We start from the raw sequence: 19245 nt of genomic DNA on the forward strand, positions 1-19245 counted from the left end.
AATGAGTAAATACGTATTTGAGCGTTTCTTGATATTCTACCTCTGAAGGGTTGAAATAAGGGATGAAAGTTTTTATGGAAGTCCGTAATTTTTTAATTTAAAAACATGAAACGTTTTTTTTTGAGATACTTATTAAATATTAGTAGAAGATACGTGTTTAAGCGTTTCTGGATATTTTACGACTAAGGGTAGAAATAGGGGTTGACATTTTGTATACAGGTTAGTCTGGAAGTCTGTCATTTTGAAGTTAGAAGCTCGAAATTTTATTTTTGGGCTACCGATTAAAAATGAGTTGATTCGCATTTAAGCGTTTTTGGAAATTCTACCCTAAGGGCTGAAATACACACCAATGTGGTATACAAAGAGGTCTTACATTAACGTAACATTTTAAGTTAATTTGTAAATATGTTCATATTGATAAATGAGTACATAAGAGGAAGTTTGAAAGTGGCACCGGTAACCGAGAAGCTATCTGGAAACCGGCTGTCTTGGTATGGGCATGTTATGCGGAGGAATGAGGACCATGTTGTGAGAAAGGTTTTGAGTATGGATGTGGATGGATATAGAGGTAGGGGATGACCCAAGAAACGATGGATGGATTGTGTGAAAGACGATATGGTTAGAAAGAATGTTACTTGTGAGATGACGTCTGACAGAGAAGTATGGAAGAAGAAGACATGCTGCGCCGACCCCAATAAAATTGGTATAAGGGCAGGAGGATGATGATGTTCATATTCCACGTGAGCAAAGCCGCGGGTAGCAGCTAGTATTATATATAAATATAGGCTTTGCTGTAATAAGGCAAATTTATATAAAATTAAGGTACCTTAGAAATTATAAAAAATCTAGTAGGAACCGGTATAAGTGTCTGCCATTATTTTTTTCTAATATATTTTAAGATATCAAAACGGCAGACATGCTGCGATCACGTATTGAAAGTCAATTTTTGTGCTTTTCAACTCCTCGGCGCGCTCAAAGGAACCCTCGATGGGAATAATAAACCTTCATTTCCCCAACAGCACGTGAAGCGGTATACCTGGCAGTATGGAGTTTACTACTATACCGTAAGTCTGATGTGGTTTCTAATTGGAAAGTCTAAAGCCGCAGATTCAGCTAGTATATTTATATATATGTAATTGTATATGCTCACTAAATATTTCTCTATAAACGGCACTTTTCGTTTTCTCTATGAACAAATTGCACCCGTGCGATGCCGGGACACTAACACGTAAATAACTTAAAACGTTTTCTGACTGATTTTAAAATAATTAATGAATAAATATTCTTAATCAAAAGATAATCTGAGTGGGTTGAAGTAACGCGATAAGATATATGTTCTCAACAGCGAAAAATTATCTACAGCCTTTTCCAATGGTAGTGGGAATAAAGATAAACAAATCTTAGATGACGTATTGCGTACGATTTCCTAATAACTCAGATATATTGTGCAAGAATATAAACTCTTGCACAATAATAAAGTATGTAATCAGAAGATTAATTATATCATTATATATAACTAGCGACCCGCCCCGCCTTCGCACGGGTGCAATGCTGATACTAAATATACGACAGAATGTCTTACAACGTTCACAGTTTTTCAGTCGTTAGACAATACAAACCGCTACGTCCCTGCGTTTTAAATCTGTGATATCTTCGAAAATATTCATTTAAATTACACGCTGTAAAGGGCCGTATTGATCTATATTAAACGCACAATGTATTTAAGGTACTTAATTGGATAAGGATTAATGCTGTATTGCTTAAAATCGCTTCATAAATAAGCCATTATTTATCGTAAAAAGTAAATGATAAAAAATGGTTATTGTGAGTTATCCCTGAGCGATAGACATATACTATCCCGGAAATTATCAGTGTTTCTCTACTATACTGTGCTGTGCATACATATAAACCTTCCATTTGAAACACTATTTTCAAAATCCGCAGCAAAAATCGTTGCGTATTTTTGAAGATCTAAGCATACCCAAGGAGAGACAGACAGCAAAAAGTGACTTTGTTTTATACTATGAAGTGATATAGCACTGTTACACTTAACTACTTATATCCACTCTAAGACTCCGATAGCAGTTTCGTCGAAGTTCAAACGCCAATCGCGAATCCACAGTGAATATCACAGATTAATCGAGCTCTCGACCAATGATGGCGCGTCAATTTGCTGTCAAATGTTGTTTATTTGGCTTTTCTCCTCTTACGACTAGAATAGAGTATAGGAATACACGGACTGCTATTATATTTTAAATAATACATACTGCTTATATACATATATGACAGAGTAGCTTGTCCCGGCTTGTTTTTAAAAACATGACGTCACGAATGTCAGGGCTTGGATTTCTATCCATCTTCGAAGGTATGAAATTCTCAGGAAATATTTTTCTCTGATTTATTCCAAATTGAGGAGGTCCGATCGCTCCGACGGCTCGAACAAGCCTCCCCATACCGGCGGGCGTTCGGCCTTTTATAACAAAAATGGGTGGGGGCACTATTCACTCAATATAACACCTATTTTAAGGACGGTAAAATATTTAAAACTAATTTCACATCTCAATATTCACTAATTATTATTAATTAAATAATCAAACAGTTTTCAATTATTAAAAATAATTAAAACAATGATTTCCGGGCACGTGTTTTTCTTAAATACGTGATTATCCGGCGACATATATTATGGAAAAAAGATCGTGGCACATCCGGGGCATATTTAACCGACTATGAAGGATGTATAATTTCAGTCGATATTTAAGTATGTCTGTCTTTTCGTATACCTTCTAAACGACAGGCTCAAATGTTTTTTATTTGGTGGAGCTCGATATTTCGACATTATACGAATGTCTTGTTCACGAGACTGAATTTTGCGGGTAGATGTTAACGGCGTTCGGAGTGCCCATATCGGACTACCTCCTTACTCCCTCGTTTGCTGCGTAAACACTGGTCACCACTACCATTGTCACTTTTACCTCTGCTATTGTCCCTTGTTTTATTTGTTTTTTGAAATATCGAGCTCCACCAAGTAAAAATAAAATACACGGTAAATGTCCCGTATTAATACTCGTAGTAATAAAAACGAATGTTAATTTAAAATCTTATATAAATAATGATGTCCACAGTTTATGTAATTTTTTTTAAAGCAAACATTACACGATAATTGAACTATTTATTGCTATTTCTACGACAACAAAAAAAAAACAGAATCGAAATATGAGCAAAAAAAAAATTAAAGTTTGCACGTTGAATCAACTTGAAGACTTAAATGCAATCATTATGTTAGGGGGGGTTTATTCGTAACCCAGGCACTCACTAATGGAGGTGTCATAGGCGGGTCATCCGTCGGGGCGTCAGGGTCGCATGCGCAAAGGATCCCGTGACGCCCCTCGAAGAGATTGGGTCACCCGATTCGGGTATTCCAGCACAGTTGGCTGCATGGCGGCAATATGAAGGTTGTGTAAGCCAGTGTAACAACAACCTATTTCAATGGAAGTAGGAAAAAACATAAACAAACCTTAGATTTACGTATTTAACTCAACCGTAACTCGGCTATATTGTGCACTACTATGAGTTTATGATTAATATATCTTTATTTATAATACAAAACTGTTACACTTAACTACTTATATCCACTTTAATTTTACTTCCAAAGTTCCGATAACAGTTTCGTCGACGTTCAAACGCCAATCGCAAATCCACAGTGAATATCACAGATTAATCGGGCTCTCGACCAATGACGTCGCGTCAATTTGCTGTCAAATGTTGTTTATTTGGCTTTTCTCCTCTTGTGGTTGGAATAGAGTGTACAACATAACTTTGGTGCATTGGCAAAGCAAAGTATTGTTAACGTATCGTATCATGTATACCATTGCCCAGACTGCCTGAATATTTGACAAAGAAAAATGAAATCACATATTTATACGTGCGAAGCCGGAACGGATAGCTAGAGTGAGCCAGTGTAATCACAGGCACAAGGGACATAACATCTTAGTTCCCAAGGTTGGTGGCGCATAGGTGATGTAAGGAATGGTTAATATTTCTTACAGCGCCTTTGTCTATGGGCGGTGGTGACCACTTACCATCAGGTGGCCCATATGCTTTTTCCTACTGCTGGGTTAAGGCCTCCTCTACCCTTTGAGGAGAAGGTTCGGAGCATATTCCATCACGCTACTCCAATGCGGGTTGGTGAAATACACATTTGGCAGAATTTCATTGAAATTAGACACATGCAGGTTTCATGTTTTCCTTCACCGCCGAGCACGAGATGAATTATAAACACAAATTAATCACATGAAAATTCAGTGGTGCCTGCCTGGGTTTGAACCCGAAATCATCGGTTAAGATGCACGCGTTCTAACCACTGGGCCATCTCGGCTCTCTACATTAACAAAAAGAGTTTATTTAAACGTGTATGTTCACAGATGACATTTAAAGGTACAATCAAAGTGAAAGTAGAAATCTCGAGATGTACAGTCAGAGTAGGAAAATCTTCGTCAGTTTTCAAATTCATTCCTTTATCAAGTCGTAAACTCTTAGTACGTTTTAAAACTAAAGCTTTAAACAGAAAACTGCACATAAAATTAAACTAACACAGTATGATAACTAGGTTCAAAATAGTGTACATTGCGACGCAATATGTCAAACTCAATCCGTAAAGCAGATTATCGCTCATACTGAGCACACGAAAATAGACCTTAAGGTGACGAACCTTTTCTTACCCCGACCGTACGATTTATTTTTTTATTGGTACACATTTCGTATGAAGCAAATTTCTCACAAAATTGAACGATTTCGTGAACCAACAGGATATTTTCCGGACCTCTTCCGCTCTCCTGTTGTAATCTACATACATATAATAAAATTGGAGTGTCTGTTTGTAATAATAAAATAACCGATTTTTACTAAAGACGGACAATTTTTGTCTGTCTGTTTGTTCCGGCTAATCTCTGGAACGGCGGGCCCGATTTTGAAGGGACTTTTACTGGTAGATAACTGATGTAATAAAGAGTAACTTAGGCTACTTTTATTTTAAAATTATACTTATATAAAATATAAATAAAATCACGCTACAATATCCAAATGACTTAAATTCAAACAACGCTCACGAAGTCGCGGGCACAGCTAGTATAACATATAATTTTTTTTACAAATTTTGTCTGCCTGTCCGTTTGTTCCGGCTAATCTCTGGAACGGCGGGCCCGATTTTGAAGGGACTTTGACTGGTAGATTGCTGATGTAACAAGGAGTAACATAGGCTAGTTTTATTTTTGAATTATATAAGTATAATATAATAATAAAAATGTTCAAATACGTCCTGTATTTAGCAACGTCGCGTGTCTCCCATTAACGACTTAACATCATAAAAGCTGCACGATACAGAATTAATAACTGTAATTGTAATTGTAACTGTACAATTACTTTTCTGTTAAATTCAAACGCGCACGAAGTCGCGGGCAAAAACCAGTTAGTTACTTTTTAATTTACTTTTTACGGGTCTATATGAATGTTGAAATATGCTTGTTCGTTGACATTCTCGGTTTTAATAAACCTTTCTCTTAGTCTAACAGTATGGCCAGCCTAAAAATTATTCCCCTTAATTTATGGAGTAAAACTTGTGAATTAATAATAAATAAATTAAATTTTGGAATTTGTACACAATGCATAAAATTTGACTGATATTATTTTATCTTAATTATTTTTTTTTGTATTTTGTAGGCGGATAGACAAATGAGTACCTGATGGTAAATGGTAACTATGGCGCTGTATGAAATATTAACCATTCCTTACATCGCCAATGCGCCACCAACCTTGGAAGCTAAGATATCAAATCCCTAGTGCCTGTAGTTACACTGGCTCAACATCCTTCAAACCGGAATACAACGATATCAAGAATTACGGCACCGTTAAGTAAAAAATCATTATAATTCAATCTGTGTCAATTTTTATTGTTTCTAGAATAAATGGACCAAGTTAAAAATATCTGTAGAATTTTAATGGAAAATAACAAAAAATTAGAGCTGTCGTGTTACACTCAATTAAAACGAAGTTACATTTGCTATATTTTTATATTATGTATTAAATAACAGACGCAATGAAATAAATCAACAGCCTTTGAGAACTATGCATTTTTTTTTAGCATTAGCAGCCTGTAAATTTTCCCACTGCTGGGCTAAAGGCCTCCTCTCCCTTTGAGGAGAAGGTTTGGAGCATATTCCACCACGCTGCTCCAATGCGGGTTGGCGGAATACACATGTGGCAGAATTTCGTTGAAATTAGACACATGCAGGTTTCCTCACGATGTTTTCCTTCACCGCCGCGCACGAGATGAATTATAAACACAAATTAAGCCCATGAAAATTCAGTGGTGCCTGCCTGGGTTTGAACCCGAAATCATCGGTTAAGATGCACGCGTTCTAACCACTGGGCCATCTCAACTATGCAATGATAAGAAATTAAATTATTATTAAAATCCCGTGTGAATTAAAACAATCACAGAACTCATTTAAAATAATGTTATATAAAACTGCATTTAATAGAAAAATAAAGAGAGTTCCCTCTCTTTATTTTTCCTTGCATCAATTTCTGCCAGTTCACTATAATGTATGCCGCATAAAATTTCTAAGATCAAATTAAACTAACCAACTGCGCGAAGGTGTTCCACTTCCCGTAGCGCCGAAGGCCAACGTGATTCGAGATCTAATTCCAAGATTCATTCCTACAAATATTACCATTGTTTGATAATAACCGTGTTTTCGCGAAAATTCCAAGTATAAAATCGTCATATTTGACATCACACAGGGAATAACAACAATAAGTGCTGGCAACACTGGAGTCTCCGACGATTAAAACTGAATTTATTATTACATATTTTTATTATCGTATTGAAATTCTTTGGTATTCGATAAAACACATGAAATAAGGAATTTAAAATTGTCTAACGATAAAATTGTCGTGATTTTTCACGAGCTCCTGTTATCATTCTTATCGCTTGTCAATAATACACATTGTTTACACTACATGGCTCAGTCGTACCCTGTCCGACAAACCGCGGCTACGTCTTATACTGGTATAATCCGACGCGGTTAAAGACGCCAGCTATCCGGTACATTTGTTGATCACGTACGCTCTCCTCAATTTGCCCGCATAATCATTTTGGCGCGTATTCGTTTTTATTTTTTTTAATTAAAACTTTGCAGCACATATAAAAACTTTTTCGGTTGATTAAATTGAATAGTGACTTTTTTAGTGAAGTGTTGTGATCGTGTATTGGATTTTTATTTACATATCTGTAAGTATTTATAAACATGATGTAATACACTTAATGGAATCGGTCATATAACATTTGACATTTGTAATAGTTTTTTTTTTTCGTATAACGTATACATTGCCATCGTGTAAAGTAACTTTGGTTATATTCATTAACAAATTCATCAATGGATGTTGCGTAATAATTATCATCATTAATTATATTTGACGTAGATTTTACAATCAAATATTTAATTATTAATGATATGCGCCATTGATTGTTTATTTTTATTTATGTTAAGTATATCTTTTATTACTTATATCGACTTGCTTCTATACTTATACGAGACACACGGAAAAACCAGTTGTTCATAACGAATTCACTATCACTTTAAACCAAAGTTATTTTAAGCATGTCGATCTAGGCAAGTAGGCACTTAAGTAAACTCGAGTATCAAGTTATCTTTACTTCAACTTGTAATAAACGATAAAAAAGATAATCAAAACATCGAAAACAATATTGGTATAAAACGATTAGCGCCATCTATACGAATTTTTAATAACTACATGAGATTTAATTTTGTATCTGTATTTTGATGTTCAGTTTATTAATCTGTTAATATTAAAACGTAAATATTTGTTTAATTACTTATGACTACGTAGTATAAAATAAAGTCGCTTCCCGCTTTCTGTCCCTGTGTATCTTTAAAACTACGCAACGGATTTCGATGAGGGTTTTTTTAATAGATAGATTGATTCATGAGGAAGGTTTATATGTATAATACATGCATAATATAGTAGAGAAACACTGATAATTTTAGAGGTTTCTAATGTGATGACGTAAATAAACTCCTTTTTGTGCTTACAAACGCTGGCTAAACCCGACGAGATAGATCAAAATAATGTAAGTACTATAGTTTTGTACACCTTGAAAAGGTCTTCAAAAAATGCGTCACGATAGGTATATGTCTATATCTTAGGGATAACCCTTTGTTTATTTTTATAAAAAAGAGAAATTACTTTAAAGACGAGACGTGTTTGATTAGTGGTCGAAAAATGATAGTAGTATTACGGTCAGTGGCGTAGCTATCGTAGGGCCAGGTGGTGCAGTGCACCAGGGCCCCGGAGCTCAGGGGGCCCTCTAACCTAAGCTTTGAATAGAGATGATGTATGGATTTAGCCTACTAATGATAAGTTCAACTCGCTGTATCCTGTATCCTATTCTTTTTCCTAGTTATAATTTTGAAGGGCAATATAAAATTTAAGATGGAGTGGAAAGGGGGGGTGGGGGCCGATGATTTTCTATGCACCGGGGCCCTTGCCCACCTAGCTACGCCACTGAGTATGGTCTATTCCAATGGAAGTAGGAATAAAGGTAAACAAACCTTAGATTTACGCATATCGTGCGATTCGCTAATAACTCAGCTATAAACACTACTAAGAGTTTACGATTAATATATCTTTATTTATAATACAAAACTGTTACACTTAACTACTTATATACACTTTAATTTTACTTCCAAAATCCCTATAACAGTTTCGTCGACGTTCAAACGCCAATCGCAAATCCATAGTGAATATCACAGATTAATCGAGCTCTCGGCCAATGATGTCGCGTCAATTTGCTGTCAAATGTTGTTTATTTGGCTTTTCTCTTCTTATGGTTGGAATATAGTGTAGACTAATGATCGCCCAATGGTCGAAATTCGACCGTAATTCATTGCTAATATTAGATGCGTTGATTCGAAAGATAAGTAGGAAGTATGAGGCTCAACTGGCCTATACCTTGTCCAATACTACAATAAAAAAATTAAAAAGTTAAATAAAAAAACTTGACGTCATTGTCAGTATGAACGTAAACTATGAATGTTATTATTACATATTATGTAGATTAAACGTGTATGTGTTGAACGTGTCGTAGTGTGTGTGATGTTTTTTTTTAATTGTTTTAATGTGTTTGTAATGCATATTTTATGAAAAATATTCGCTTTCTACAAAAGTTAAAGCTTCACGAATTAATATATAGAATATCTGTGTACCTATTGTATCCCATTGGAAACGTTATACTGTAATTCACTGATTATTCCTAAGTATTATGGAATTTTGGTTGCCTGCGCCGCCAAAAAAAATTCCGTATTTGGTACTTCAAAAAATCATCCACACAATCTTTGGTTCCTATTGTAAGTCATGGGATGGATCGATAGGGTTGAAATGATTCTCTTTTAATTGATTTCGATAATCCATGCATTGAAATAAGGCGAACTTTTATACAAAATTTTGATCACTTTGCGGTGATGGTCAAAAACACTACGCCGACTATCTTTTACTAAGTATGTTCTAAAACGCCCATTTCCTTACTTCTAAGTTTTAAAACTGACACGAGTTCCTTACGAACTTTCCTTCTAAGTTTCTAACTTATAAATAAAATAATAAATTCGATGTGTTTGTTGATTATTAAAATTATTTAATTTATAAATTTAGCATTTAACAATAACAAGTTTGTTCTGGAACACGAATAGAGTAGACCTGTCTTAACACAGATACAGGGGTGTAAAAAACGAGGCCGCCACGTTTGCCAATCCGATAAGACCCTGAAAAGGTATTTTTGGAGGCATCAGATCAACTCACGCCAGATCACCGCTTGCATCCGAAAGGTTATTGTGCTTAAGACGGGTCTGATAAAAAGGCAGTTGTTCTGATTGATTCATACTCGAATCAGAGAATTCAACAGGTGTCTATAAACACAATAAAGTCTTCTGGACATGTGTAATAAATGGGTGTTCCACTATGATGAATTTTGGGTCCATTTTTATTTTTGTTATGCATAAATTATGCTCTTTATGTTGAAGGTATTTGTGATATTGTATTTTTTGCTAATGATACCTCATAATTTTTTAAAGAAACAAGCTAACTTTGAAGGTGTTAACAATTCATTAAAACTGAAACAGAGCTGGTTGAAATAATTTAGTTCTAAATGTACAATGAACAATAGTGATCTAAATGTATCTAATTCAACAGAATTTCTAGGAATCACTCTAAACTATAAACTTCAGTGGACCCCTAATTTATCATCCCTGACTGGGAGACTCAGTTCCGAAACATACGCGTTTAGAAAAGTTTCACAATTTCAACACACGTTGATTCTCATCAATATAATTTGGTTACTTTCAAATAATATTTTAAGCCATTTTGTTTTATTATTTAGTTAAATAATTATAATATTCTGTGTCTTGCTTGACTTGTATGCACGAGCGATCCCGTGGCCCCCTTTTAAGGGACGAAGGGTACCGCTGGTGTTTTAGTGGGTATTCAGACATTTGTTTGCCAGTGAGTCCCACATAAGACGATGTAGGAAATGGTAGTTTATTTCACAGCGATGATGTCCAGACGGTTTTAAAGGTCTGGAGGTGGAGGTGGACAAAAGAGTGGAGGCCCTAGAGAAACAGAGGCATGGAGAATATTTAAATTTCAATCAGTAGGTACCTAGAATTTGTTTACTTGTATCGGTAACTTTTGAAACAGTTATTAGTAACATTATTATAATTTATATATATCTAGATATTTGTTAACTCGTCGGAATCTCTGTTTAGGCCCCTCGCAGATGGAGACCCCAGGGCAGTTGCCCCGGTTGTCCTCCCATAAATCCAGCCCTGGTAATGTCTATGAGGACCACTTACCAGGAGCTAATTTGTATACCATAAAAAGAATCACCAAACCCATGGTACATCATGGTTGCAAATTTAAATATCTCCAAGCTAAAATCACAATATAAACACACGTCCACACTTAAACAGTATTTTAACAAGAGTCAGTTTACGAGGTCATTTAACACGTGCGCCATTGTACTCCTCAATTTAGCGGTATTATATCTAACGCATGCGTATTAAGAGTTGAGTCACAGTCGGAAAAATAACAAATCACTATGTCGGTGTGTTTTTCCTGTTTCTTTATTGATACTGTACTGGGTTTGTCCTTGCGATATAATTTTACTAATATTAGAGTATGTCTACGACTTTTAATGAGGCTGAATTATTCTGTATATGTATATATTACTAGCTGAACCTGCGGCTTTACCCGTGCGATATTTATAAAATAATACTTGCGAAAAATGAACTGGGAAAATGTCGAAAAAAATTGTGTCCAACAGTTGGCTACCAACACGCACACTAGTAAAGTAGTATGCCGTTTGGCGTCTGACGCACACCAATAAAGTTTGTTTGTTTTTATTTATTAATAGACATTTTATTGCCAATTTCAGGATTATTCATGATAATTGGTGTAATCAAACTATTATTCAAATTCAGTAAGTTTTTAATTTAACAAATCAATTACACAGATAATTTCACTGTAGTCATAAATATCGTTTCGTTAAAATATCGTATACACAAACACACATAATGAATCTGTTACATAAGAATAAAGATAATATCGGAAATTAGCGATTCGTCGCATACGCGCGCGGGAAATCTTAAATGTAACCGTCGATTCAAGATGGCGGCCGCGCTACCATCGACGCGACGCTTCACTTTAGCGCCGTTCGACTCCCATTGACACTCTTTTCCAACCAGTATGAACAAAATGGCGCACCATGTGCCGTCATATTTATTTATTTCAAGGCAAATCTCCATCTCTATTAGGATAAGCCATTTATTTATTATTTTTTTAAGAAATTATGAAGAAAAGGCGATTCTTTGAAGACTTGCAATATTCCACAGTAATGGTGGCGTTCAAACTTCCCGCCAAACATCGATACGACGCTTCACCTCACCGACTAACTGTCAAATCTTGTTTCCTCGTAATTTAAAAGATGGCGCTACTCGTCTAGCCGTCATATTTATTTATTTGACAACACGAACAAGTAGTAAAACAAAACTACACAATAAACCAAAAGTCATTATAAGTAATTGGGTAGTTGCCTACTTTTTAGTGTTCCGTAGCCAAATGGCAAAAAACGGAACCCTTATAGATTCGTCATGTCTGTCCGTCTGTCCGTCCGTATGTCACAGCCAATTTTTTCCGAAACTATAAGAACTATACTTCCCCATACTTAGAACTGAAACTCAAAAAATATTTTTCTTCAAACCCGTAAGTTTGGGGTGTCTTTGGATAGGTCTATAATAATGATATTGAGGTTTCTAGTATCATTATTTTTTAAACTGAAAAGTTTGCGCTAGAGACACTTCCAAAGTGGTAAAATATAATTCCCCCCCTCCCCTGTAACTTCTATAATAAGAAAATGATGATGCAAACTTCCACTAAAAATTGATTTCAACGAGATCTAGTAAGTAGTTTTTTTTAATACGTCATAAATCGTAAACCGCAATTTACATTACATTCAAAAGTTACAACGAACTACAAGATATTTTATATTATGTGCTGCTACGGAACCCGTCATGGGCGAGTCTGGCTCGCACTTGGCCGCTTTTATTTATTTACAGTTGTTCTAAAATTACTTGGAAATTTAACTATAAGTCAACATTGTATAAAAACTTATCGATAAAATAAAAATGAGATAATATGGAATCAGTCTAAATTAAAACAGTTTAAATAAAATAAACGATTTTGAATTTAAATAGTAATAGTTTTAATTCTTTTTTAGTGCGACACTTTGTCTAGATATTATAACTCAGCGAACTTTGCTATAATGATTGGGTTGTCTGGAAGAGATGGCTATTTAGCCATAAGTCCGCCCATTGTACAACACTCGTACAATACTACACGAATGAGAATCAAAGTGACTCGCATTGAACAAACAGAGCGCAATCGGTGAGTTTTTTATTATGTAGACAGCTTCATAATAAACACATATACACATTAAAATGATTTCTGGACTCGTTTAAGGTCGAAATTAGCGCGCAAAGCGGTAAGGCCTCATTCGCACGAGAGTTTTTAACGGACGTTAAAAAAGCGTTCAAGTATACGTTCGCACGAAAACGTTTTTAAAACGCGACGCTTTTTTATCGAGAAGTGTTTCATTTTAAATTTTTTTTTTTTTTTATATTAAGTGAAAGTCCGTTTATTCTTTAGTGGCTTATATAACACAATATATAGAGTGATCCAAATATTCTATACGGTGGTAAAGAATAAATTAATATATTTTTAACACTTGTGCGAATGAGGCCTAATATACACGATAAGACGTCACGCCGTATGTCGTGACATGTCTCCTCCGTCCGCACTCTCCTGTCGTGCGTGTGGCGTGTATATATACCAATATTTAAACGCGAAAGTAACTCTGTCTTTTGCCTCTTCACGCTTAACCGCGGATACGATTTAGATGGTTTTTATCAATATATATAAAGGCAAATCTCCCTCTTTATTAGGATAGGCCATTTGTTTATTATTTTCTTAAGTAACTCCAATTACACAATATAAAAATTATGAGGTACAAAGGCGATTCGTGGCAGACGTGCCGTTGACTACCTCACAGTAATGGCGGCATTCAAGATTTCCCGCCAACCATCGACACGACGCTTCACCAGACCGACTAGCTGTCAAATCTTGTTTCAAAGATGGCGCTAGTGGTACGCCGTCAAAATTATTTAATTATAAAATTCAAAAGAATCTTAAAAGAGCGTTTGTGTGCTAAAGGATATTACAACACTGATGACTTTTTAGTTGACTGCACACCTTGGGAATGAAATGATCGCCTCCAGGCTGTTTCAAATAACTAAAATATAATAATGATTGTACATGTAACATGGAAAAAAAAATAACCCGCTGAGTTTCTTTCGCCGGTTCTTCTCAGGTCCGAGGTGTTAAACTCCGAACCGGTGGTAGATCTTTGACTATCAATAAGCAAGTGTAAACACTTCTAGATTGAATAAAGATTTTTAACTTTGACTTTAAAGATGTGAAAAAGGAGGGGGAGTTCGTACGGGGAATCAGTCGAATTCAAGTAACGAATATAAAAGTCATTTTAATTTAACTGTTGACCTATGCAATGTTTGTGCATTGTTGACCACTCGGCTTAAAGAGAAGATTAATTTTAAGAAAATTTGTACAGGGGGTGAAAGTTTACGTGCTATAAAGTTTAATGATATCTGTGTCGGTTCGGCTAGTACGTGATAATTATTCACATTAATGACTTATTTATAAACAAATAAAAATTAAAAATAGCTACAATAAAAGAACTTAAACGAACGAACCAACTTTATTATTTATTATATTTATGGCTTCTGTCAATAGGTTGACGATTCTGCCAGTGTCAGGGTTGAAAGATACACGTGGTTGCTTGAAACGGCACTTCGTTCTGCCAAATGACCAGCAGCACGATTTAAAACAAATAAGACATCACAATTTTATATAACAACACCAACACCCACTAACATACAAAATCATAAAACTACCTACATAAATATTCATATAATATAAAACTAACTTAAAGTTACTTAAAGTTTAATGTTATCTTTCAATATAATTAAATTAAATAGTTATAATAGAGATTTCTGAAGAAGACAAAATACAGGACATGTTGAAACGGCGAGGGAAAGTAGGAGGAAGAACGTCATACAGTGAAACAGGAAATCTGGTGCAATCAAAGAAAATATGTTCAACGGTACCCTCATCAAGGCCACATTCACATAAAGAGTGGTCCCGAACCCTGATCTTTGATAAAACGAACCAACTTTATTAGCTTGGTGTGCGTGACGGCTACTCTTGACACGCCTAACGTCATATTTACTAGTGTGCGTGTACTTAGTGGATAACTGTTGGCCACTGTTTCTATCGATGCGATCTCACCTTTGACAGTCTGTCTGGATATACAAATGATCCAAGTAAGGACCATTAATTCGAATCATCATTGCAGAACTATCGATAGTTTGACTATCGATAGTACACCTTGAAAATTATTCAGGATATCGATAATACTATCGATAGTATCGATAGTTTTGGACTATCGATAGTATCGATAGTTTTGGACTATCGATAGTTTAGGTTAAAAGTAATAATTTTTGCAATACTATCGATAATTTTGCTCATGGGGAGCTATCGACTCAATCGATACTATCGATAGACTATCGATACTAGCGCTAACACCTTAACTATCGATCGCGGACTATCGATGATTTGTGTGCATGTTAAACGCAACACACACACTAAGTTTGTGATGTTTTTTTTATTGTATTAGAAATAAGACCTCTTTGCATCCATCCATATAAACTTTAACTGTGGCAAAATACTTATCCGTCCGAGTAATTTTCGTTAAGAATGTTTTCATATATGACGGTGAACCAGTCCACCAGTCCACTGAACGTCCTAATCTTCATGCATTTTGTCAGGATACGTTATCACACACAGCTAATCAATATCTTCTTTAAAGAGTGTAGTACATCACATGTACAGCTGGATTAATGCCTCCCTTTGAGAAGTTAGAAGCATATTTCACCACGCTGCTCCAATACCGGGTAGTGGTTTCACATGTAGCAGAATTTCGTTGAAATTAGACACATGCAGGTTTCCTCACGACGTTTTCCTTCACCGCCGAGCACGAGATGAATTATAAACACAAATTAAGCACATGAAAATTCAGTAGTGCTTGCCTGGGTGCCTCAATTTTGTGTATATATGTACATCAGAAATCAGAAATACACACAAAAATAATCTAATCAAAACGGATGCCGTTCGTGAGGTCATCTAATCATTGTAACCTAAATCGATTCTTAGTTTAAAGGCTTTTAATTGTTCCGACAGGGCAGAGATTATTAAAGAGATTGATCGGTACGGTTGAGGTAACAAACTCAATTAAATTTTGAAGACATATATATATATATAGAAGATACATACATAGACATAGCATAGAAGTAGGAAATTCCTTGTATTAACAAATGCCTAATATCCTTAGCCTAAATGTCAACCGCTGACAAGACATCAACGGTGACATTGACGTTTTGTGAATTTGACATCTCGAAAAAACTCGCGCGAATTCTGAGCACTTTGTTAGTGTTACGAAACCACTTCTGGTTATCTTAGTTTGATAAGTAAGTCAAGTTCAACAATAAAATAATAGATAGTCTTATTTAAGTTAATCTATTTAAAATAACAACTTTAATACATAGACATATATATATTTTTATAGGCTTTAGCTCTGTCCCCCTTAGGGGTGGAGTTTCGTAAGTTCTTAGCGGATGTCTGCACCCTATAAAGAACCTACCTGTCAAATTTCATAGTTCATGAGATTTCGTGATTAATCAGTGGTAGATTCCTTACATCGCCAATGCGCCACCAACTTTGGGAACTATGTTATGTCCCTTGTGCCTGTAGTAACACTAGCTCACTCTTCACACCGGAACACAGCAATACTGAGTGCTGTTGTTCTGATGAATGGGTGGTAACTACCCAGACGGACTTGCACAAAGCCCTACCACCAAGTGAAGGCATACTACCTTAAAATCCAAGTGTTTCAAGGAAAAAGAAACTCCTTGCAACGCTTTTTTTAAGTATTGCTATCAATCAGACGGCCGTTTAGGCAACTGATGGTAAGTGGTCACCACCGCCCACAGTCATTGGCGCTGTGATATTAACAAATTGTAACATATTAATTCACCACCAACCTTGGTAACTTAAATGCTATGTAATATTGATATTACCAACAAGTGATATTAATATTATTGCGAGGGGGGGGGGCGTATGTGGAATTCGCCGGTTCCCAGGACACCGAATACCCACTAAAAACCAGTGTCTCAGTCCATCTCAGTGTCTTAGGCAGCCCGTACCCAGCCCAACCAAGACCAGACAATACGACCCCACTGATAAAGTAAAACTGAAATAGTTCACGAACGAATAAAACGTATAAACATACAAATATATCAACATTTTAATGTAAAGTAATTAAGTGCGTTTTGTTACGTCGCAGTTAAAACACTTAGATATGATTTATCTTTATGATAAGTGACGTGATTGTATTTACTAAATCAAACCCTATTCCGTAACTTACAGAGTTTATTTCCCTTTGAGTTTTTTACATATATATAGATGGTATATTTTGATAACATTGAGGTTTTTTATTGACATTTATGTATAGGAAACGAAGACAAATAAGAACTCACGTAATATGACCAGACTGCCATAAACAAAAAGACGATGGTGGTATGAGGACCATGTTTTGAGGAAGGTCCTGAGCATGGACGTGGATGGATTAGAGGAAGGGAACCACAGAAACGATGGATGGATTGTGTGGAAGACGATATAGCTGAAAATAATGTAACTTGTGAGATGATGTCTGACAGAGAAGTATGGAAGACGAAGACCGACCGACTCCAATATTAAATTGGGATATGAGCAGGAGGTTGACGATTTACGCGACTATGGAAACTATTGTGCCTATGTCAGAAGCCTGTTTGTAGGTACCACCCACTCGCTTCCCATCCAACGGCTGAACCGATTTTGATGGGACTTTCACTGGCAGATGATGTAATAAGGAGTAACTTAGGCTACAATAATAACTTTTTTGTTAAATTCAAACGCGCACGAAGTCGCGGGCATAACTATTATTAACTAATAAATACTTAAACTAACACAAACTAGACAAAGTCACGGCTCAGGGCTAACTAACATAACAATTGTAAACTTGCAGCGTGTATTAATTCCTAAAGCTAAAGAGACTTTCGATTAGATCTTTTGATTGGACATCGATGTCAAGTCTGTTCATAGAATTATAAGTCTTGTTTAATGATGTAATTTGTGAGAATTTCCCTATCAGGATACATGGGAGACATCTTAGTATCTATGGTTGATAAGAAATAAAGAAATCCTGGACAACATCACATACATTACTCTGATCCCAATGTAAGTAGCTAAAGCACTTGTGTTATGGAAGATCAGAAGTAACGACGGTACAAACACCCAGACCCGAGACAATATAGAAACTAATGAACTTTTTCTACGTCGACTCGGCCTGAAATCGAACTGACCATGAAAACCGGTGTACACACTACTCGACCACGGAGGTCGTTGATGGCGTGAACATCTTAACATTGTACTTCAAATGTTAGAAAACAATAACTTTGCAGTTTCTTGCCGGTTCTCGGTGCAATCTACATTCCTAACAGATGGTTCACATTTAAATTAATCGTTTGAAAATATTAGAAAGTGCTCGCATTTGAATAAATTATATTTTTGTTTGACGCGATATTTTGGCATATAAATAATCGACCAGGGTTATTCTGTAACAAGAAACTCGTAACTCACCGCAGAACACGAGCTGTAAACGTAAGAATGTGATACACGACATCAACTGTGATAATTATAAAATGGCGTATCACTGTAAATCGGTAAGATTTCACGAGTGAGAAACGAAGTGATTTCTTACAGAATCGCACTGCAGACATTGAAATGATTAGACCAAATCTTTTAATCGATAAGATACTTGCTATCGATTCTCGGAATGTACACGTATTCAGGGCCGGACCGTAAGTTTAGGGGGCCCTGGGCTAACACTGCTTAGGGGCCCACCTAAGACATATCTGAACGTAGACTTGAATTAAATTAATTGAATGGGTTTGATTAATTGCAGGACTCACAGGCTGCAAACCTTACGATCTGTTTAATTTAATAAAGTTATAGATACTTTCGCATTATAGTCTATTTTTGACTTTGACCTGACTTAGCTGGGGGCCCCTTGAATACACGGGGCCCTGGGCTGAAGCCCAAAAAGCGGCCCTGCACGTATTGTTAGATTTTACGCTCTATTATTATATTTCTTAGTTAAATTGTCAGCAAGGCCAAGATTGCATGAAAATGGTAACAAGGTATCCTTACAATGTTTGATTTCATGATTTTCATGGGTACGCCACTCCGAGGTCCCGGGTTCGATTCCCGGCCGAGTCGATCTAGAAAAAGTTCATTAGTTTTCTATGTTGTCTCGGGTCTGGGTGTTTGTACCGTCGTTACTTCTGATCTTCCATAACACAAGTGCTTTGGCTACTTACATTGGGATCAGAGTAATGTATGTGATGTTGTAAAATATTTATTTATTTATTTATCCTTACGATGTTCTTC

At 35.9% G+C, this 19245-nt stretch overlaps 1 protein-coding gene across 1 annotated transcript in view; it reads left to right on the forward strand.

Moving 5' to 3' along the window:
- Positions 1 to 7037: 7037 nt before the first annotated feature.
- LOC125075265 (segmentation protein cap'n'collar-like) overlaps positions 7038 to 19245 on the forward strand; it is a 134099-nt gene continuing 121891 nt past the window's right edge. Inside the window, exon 1 of the mRNA XM_047686973.1 lies at positions 7038 to 7288. The gene's annotated coding sequence lies outside the window, so the exon portion shown is untranslated. The remainder of the gene's footprint in view (positions 7289 to 19245) is intronic.

This window comes from Vanessa atalanta, chromosome 30 (genome assembly GCF_905147765.1).
Source record: "Vanessa atalanta chromosome 30, ilVanAtal1.2, whole genome shotgun sequence".
In the NCBI taxonomy this organism is placed as follows: domain Eukaryota; kingdom Metazoa; phylum Arthropoda; class Insecta; order Lepidoptera; family Nymphalidae; genus Vanessa; species Vanessa atalanta.